We start from the raw sequence: 6527 nt of genomic DNA on the forward strand, positions 1-6527 counted from the left end.
CCAGCGGCAGAGCAGTGAGATCCTGGCGCCTCCCCTGCAGCGAGGCCCGAGCCTCACCCAGCCCAGGCATGGGCTAAAACCCCGAGCCGATGACTGCCGCCAAGGAGGGTAGACTGGGGGGTCAGACAGTGCAGGTCCAGCTCCCGCACAGGGAAACCGGACAGCCTAGGGCCAGAGGGGCTCTGTGCCTTTGAGCTTTGGGCTCCTAACCTAAGAATTTTAAACTCTCCAGATCAGAGGAGGAGTTAACTTTGTCTCTATAGCTTTGTGCATGGTCAGAATTGTGACCTAGGGCAGGGACCACAAGCCCCCATATCTTCAGCAGACAGGCAGGCTACACAGGTGGCTGCCCCCTGGCCAGGGAGGGTCTGGGCCACACTCATTATCCCTTGGGGTGGGGGGTGGGGGTGGGGTGGGTGTCAGGGGCTGCTCAGGCCCATCATAACAGACCACTGGTTTATTTAACCAAATCGGAAATCTGGGAGTGTGTGTGTGTATGTATGTGTGTGTATGTTTGTCTTAGAGAGAGAGAGAGTGTGTGTGTGTGTGTGAGAGAGAGATGCTATGATTTCTAAAACACATTGCAGACTGAACGGAATACATCTATTGGCCAAATTCCACTTGTGTGGGTTTGCAAGCCCTGATGGAGGGCTGGTCCCTTCTGAGTTGAAAGGCAAGACTCAGGCAGGCAAGCTGCAAGACCATGCTCATGCAGCAAAGGGAGACGGCCGGGAGGGCGCATCCTGGGTCTCCAGCTCCCCATCAGCCAGGGCTGCCACCTTCGCAGGCTTGTGTGTCACCCCAGAGGACCACGCAGCCACCTGGGGGCCCGGCAGGGCAAAGCAAGGACGTTCCCAGGGCGAAGGCAACCGCAGGGCTGTGACTATGTAAATCACCGCACATCCATCCTGCAGCCTAATTGAGACATTTGCTTGCAATGTCCTCGAAAACTAGGGCAGATGTGGCGTTCGGAGGTCAGAGCCGCCCGCCTCGGACTCCCTGCTGTGACTGGGGACTGATGGCTTTTGCTCAGAAACTTGGAGTAGCCACGGGGAAGCCAGTTCCTGCTAATAAGATTATGTATATTTTAAGCGATTTCTATGCATCGCAATGATACTGGGTACTAAAATGCCAGGAGCTCGGACAAAATGAGCAGACAGCTGGCCACCTCTGCAGGGACGGTGCGGCAGCACGTGGGTGGAAAACCCCAGATTTCACCCCCAGGGACCCTCCACGCCTGAGCTGGCTTCACACCTGGCTCCCCACCGGAGGGCACAGCAGCTGGAGCCCTGGTTTCCAATTTCTCTCTTTCAGGACCCCACAGTGTTGGGAGACAGATGAGTTGGATCCCCGGCTGTGCTGGTTCCCCGTCACGTGAGCTTGAACAAACAACCTCCCCGTTCTCTGCCTCAGTTTCTTCTCCTGTCGTCCATCCAGCTGTTCCTGCTGTGGAGTAGGTCAGAGGAGATAGCGGCTGCACACAGTCTCTGGGTCTGAGCAGGGCCGGGAGAGTTTTGTCCAATCAGCATTTGTTTTCCTATTTGCTTCTGCTTGATTTCACTTAAAAATCAGGATTTCTGGCTTTTCTCTCTCTTCAAACAAAATCAAGAGATCTGACCACATCAGCTCACCTGCCCACCTGGCCAGAATCACCTGCCATTTGGGAAATGGTGGGGATGGCCAGTGCCCCACAGCCCTCACACACACCTCCTATCCCGCACTCAGCCAGCTCACTCCTTTGTGTCACCTGCCTCGCACCTGAACCTGACCATCCTGAGCTGGTGCAGGAGATAGGAAAAGTCTTGGAGAACGCACGCAGCGCCCAAGCCTCATCATCAGTAATGGAATGCCTGGGTCTCCCACTTTTTCTGCTTTGACCTTGAAGGGTCTCTTGGGCTCCCTGGGCTTTGGGCTCCTTCTCATCTGTAAATTAGGGTAAGTGCAGGGTGACCTCCATGGGCAGCTCAGAAATGGGGAGGGAGGTAGCCTGGAGGTGCTGAGGACGCCCCTCCTCCCAAACCCACAGCTTCCGTGCGGGTCAAACAGGGCTGCAGGCTCAGCACTCCCCCACCCCCACCCCATCATGCACCAGACACCATCCCAGAGCATGCTCTGCAGCCCCACCCCAAACTCCGCCTTCTTTGGATGGGCAGTTAGGCCCTGACTGGGCACCACCCCCACCCCAGTAAAGGATGACCTGGAATCTCGGAAAATTGCAAAGCGTATTTTCTCCTGAGCTTGCCCACACCCCGCCTGAGTGCACATCCCCTTCCTCTTTGAATGAATCTTAGCTTCCGCTCCCCTTCAGTCTCCTCCTTGAATTCTTTCATGAGTGAGGGGCAAGGGCCTAGGAACAAATCTAGCAAGGGGTCCTCTCTCTCTCTCTCTCTCTCTCTCTCCCACTTCTCTCCCTCCCTCTCCTTCCTCTCTCTCCCTCTCCCCCTCCTCTCTCCCTCTCTCTACTCTCCCTTCTCTCTCTCTACCCCCCTCTCCCCCTCTCTCCCTCTATCTCTCTCCCTCCCTCCCTCTCTCCCCCCTCTCCCTCCTCTATCTCCCTCTCCCCCCCTCTTTTCTCCCCCCCTTCCCCTCGCTGACACTCTGAGGCCTTGGCAGACCCAGCTTGCTGAGCTCTGTTCCATCCCAAACCATCTTCTGTAGGTTTTGCCCCAAGGAGATGGGAAGCCTCTTGCAGGCAGGGACTGACTCTGTGTACCTCGGCCGTGCTTTGCTCTGTGCCCAAGGACCCCTCCCCGTCAGCATGCCTTGGTGCTACTTCCCACCCACCCCACTCCGTGATGTCTGAAGCCAGGCAGGATTGCCTTTGCCCTTTTCAAAAATGGCGGTGGTCAGCTGAAAGATGGAGCGGATACTGTGTGCTCACAAGCGTAGAGTTCTGGTGGCCCAGTTCCTACCCCAGCCCCTAGCAGGCCCTCCAGTGGCTGCCCGTGGGGCTTTCCAGAAACACGCGGCTGTGGTTCTCCCCTGCAGATCTTGGGTGAAGAAGACTGAGACCAGCCCTGTGTGTATTTTCCACTCACCCACCTGTTCACCTGCCCACTTAGCCTCACCTCCCTCCCCCAGAGCCCCCGCTGGATGGGAACAGGTCATGTGATTGTTGGCAGACACAAGGGGTCTGTTTGTTTGGGATGTCACCAAACACGCAGCTTCAAGTGAGACACTCAGGAACGTGTCATTGACTTTTGACATGTTAACAGAGACAGTGTGGAAGTGGGGTTCTTTTGTAGCAAGGGCTGTTGGAGGAAATCAGGATCCAAAGTTGCTCCAACATGTTTTTAAAGATTTACTCACGTATTTGAGAGGCAGAGTTACAGAGAGAGAGGGAGAAACAGACAGAAAGAGACAGAGAGGTCTTCCATCTGCTGGTTCACTCTCCAAATGGCCACAATGGCCGGGGTTGTGCCAGGGTGAGGCCAGGAAGAGCCAAGTGCTTCATCCGGGTCTCCCATGTGAGAGGCAGGAGTCCAAGCACTTGGGTCATCTTTCCTTGTTTTTCCAGGCACATTAGCAGGGAGCTGAATCAAAAGTGGAGCAGCCAGGACTCAAACAGGTATTCATATGCAATGCTGGCATCACGGGTAGCAACTTAACCTGCTGTGCCATATGCTGCCCTCCACCTCCAATGTTTTTTAAATGACAGAGTTGTATTTTTTGTGGTGTACAACATGATGTTTTGATGTATGAATTCATTGGGGAATGACTAAATCAAACTAATTAGCATATATGTTACATATCAATTAACATATCATTACAATATTTTTAATGTCCAGTTTTTAGCAAAACAAAAATCACAAGATGTTCTTAGAAACAGGAAAATGTGACACATTCCCAGGAAAACAGCGATCAACAGAAATCATCTCTGAGTGTCCTCCATGTTGTATTTAGACCAGGACTTCAAATAGCTCTTACAAACACCTTCAAAGGATGGAAATAAGCATTATTTACATCTTTTAAGCAAATTAAGACAATAATCAGTCAGCAAAGACGGATTCTAAATAACGTGATAGATAATATAAAGACAGGGGAAATTCTAGAGTGGACAAGTGTGATTGAAATAGAGAATTTACCAGAAAGGCTCACCAGCAGCTTGCATGTGGCAGAGGGAAGAATGAGTGAACCTGAAGCCAGAGTGATAGACACGGACAGCCGAGAGAAAAGGACTGAAGATAAGGAACAGAGCTCAAAGACCAGTGGGCAGCTCGGAGCACGCCAACAAACCCACAGTGGGAGTCCCAGAAGTAGAAAACGTGGAGAAAGAAACAGAGAAGATAGTAGAAGAAACATGGCCAAAGCCGTCTAGACTCTGATGAGAACATTAGATATTATATCCAAGAGATTCAATGAGTTTAAAGGAGGATAAACACAAAGAGATACACACCAAGACACAGCACAGGCAAACAACGAAAAAGACGAAAATCAGAAAGAAATCGGCACAAGAGAAATGGCTCCTTAGTACAGGGAGCAGCGGAGGATGACTTCCCAGATAAATCAGTGCAGGCAGAAGGCAGAGAAATGACACCAAGTGCCGAAAAACCATTGACCAAGAATTCTACTATTCAATAAATCTCCCTCTCCGAAAATGACAATATAGTAAAAACATTGCACCATAAACAAATACAACATAATTCATTGCTAAAATCTTGCAAATATATTGTAAAATAAGTGAATCCAGACATAGACCACTGTGTGAATGACTCAGTTTACATAAAATTCAAAAAGGAGCAGGTGTGGTGATGTGGTTAAACCACTGCTTAGGAAGCCGACGTCCCCTATTGGAGGGCTCGGGACTAAGTACACCTCTGCTGCTGTGCATGCTGGGAGGCAGCAGGTGGTGGCCCAAGTGCTTGGGCCCCTGCACCCACGTGGGAAACCCAGAGGAAGCTCCTGGCTCCTGAGTTTAGCCTGGCCCAGCCCTGACCGTTGCAGCCATTTGGGGAGTGAACCACACATGGACAATATCATTCATTCTCTGACTCTCTCTCTCTCTCTCTCTCTCTGTCACTCCAACTTTCAAATTAATTAATTAATTAATTACTATATTTTTTAAAGATGCCATGAACTGGGTGGCTTATAAACAACAGTTATTTTTCACAGCTCTGAGGCTGGGAATTCCAAGATCAAGACGCTGACAGGTGCAGTGCCTGGTGAGACCTGTTTCCTGGTCTTCTTGGTGTCCTCACATGGTGGTGGTGGCGAGGGTGGGGGTGCTGGAGAGCTGCCCGTGGTCTCACTGACGTCATGGCTCCTCCCTCATGATGCCATCCCCTCCCAAGGCCCCACATCAGAGCCAGCACCCTGGAGGGCAGGATGTCAACACACAGGCAAGCATGCAGAGCACAGCAGCCCAGCTGAAGCTGACATCTGGTTTAGCTCAGTGCTCAGTGTGACCATTCACCACCTGCCCGATTCCACGGCCATGGCCACAGCCTTCCTAGACTCACTATAGTTTTTGTGATACCTCGCAAGGTAATCTGCTGCTGACTTGTCCTTCTAGCCCATAGGTTTTAGGAAAGCTAAGCCTGTTTCTATCCTGCCTCGGGTCCCCAGCACAGTGCGAGGTGCATAGCAGGTGTCTGATAATTCCTTGCTGAATGCATACATATGCATACAGTAATTGAGCTGATAACAACATCCTTCTAGGGGCCGGCATTGCCGTACAGAGGTTATACCTCTGCCTGCAACATCAACATCCCATATGAGCACCAGTTCAAATCCCGGCTGCTCCACTTTCAATCCAGCTTCCTGCTCACGCACCTGGGGAAGCAGCAGAGGATGGTCCGAGTACTGGGGCCCCTGCCACCCATGTGGGAGACTGGGTAGAGCTCCAGGCTCCCGGCTTTGAGCTAGCTCAGCCCAGCTGTTGTGGCCATTTGAGCAGTGAACCAGCAGATAGAAGATCTCTCTCTCTCTCTCTTTCTGTAACTCTGCTTTTCAAATAAATAAATGAATCTTTAAAAAAAAAAAAAACACTTCTGGCTGGTGCTGTGGCTCACTTGGCTAATCCTCCTGCAGCGCCAGCACTCCAGGTTCTAGTCCCGGTCTGTCCCTGTCTAGTAGCCGGATTCTGTCCCGGTTGCTCCTCTTCCAGGCCAGCTCTCTGCTGTGGCCCAGGAAGGCAGTGGAGGATGGCCCAAGTGCTTGGGTCCTGCACCCCATGGGAGACCAGGATAAGTACCTGGCTCCTGGCTTCGGATCATGCAGTGCACCGGCCGTGGCAGCCATTTGGGGGCTGAACCAACGGAAAAGGAAGACCTTTCTCTCTTTCTCTCTGTCTCTCTCACTGTCTAACTCTGCCTGTCCAAAAGAAAAAAAAAAAAAAAACACTTCACTTTAATTGAGATATGCCGTGGGAAACAAGGATGCTAAGCTAAGGAATTTGGATTTTTTTTTGTGAAGCAATAGGGAGCCACTGAGAAAGGGAGACACTTGAGCTGAGATTTTATGGCAAGATCTCTGCAGCAGTAGAGATAAGAGGCCATAGAGGAGGTGTGACGGGGGCAGTGGCAGTG

The sequence above is a fragment of the Oryctolagus cuniculus genome, chromosome 18 (assembly GCF_051225735.1).
Source record: "Oryctolagus cuniculus isolate XC-2025 breed Fujian yellow rabbit chromosome 18, ASM5122573v1, whole genome shotgun sequence".
In the NCBI taxonomy this organism is placed as follows: domain Eukaryota; kingdom Metazoa; phylum Chordata; class Mammalia; order Lagomorpha; family Leporidae; genus Oryctolagus; species Oryctolagus cuniculus.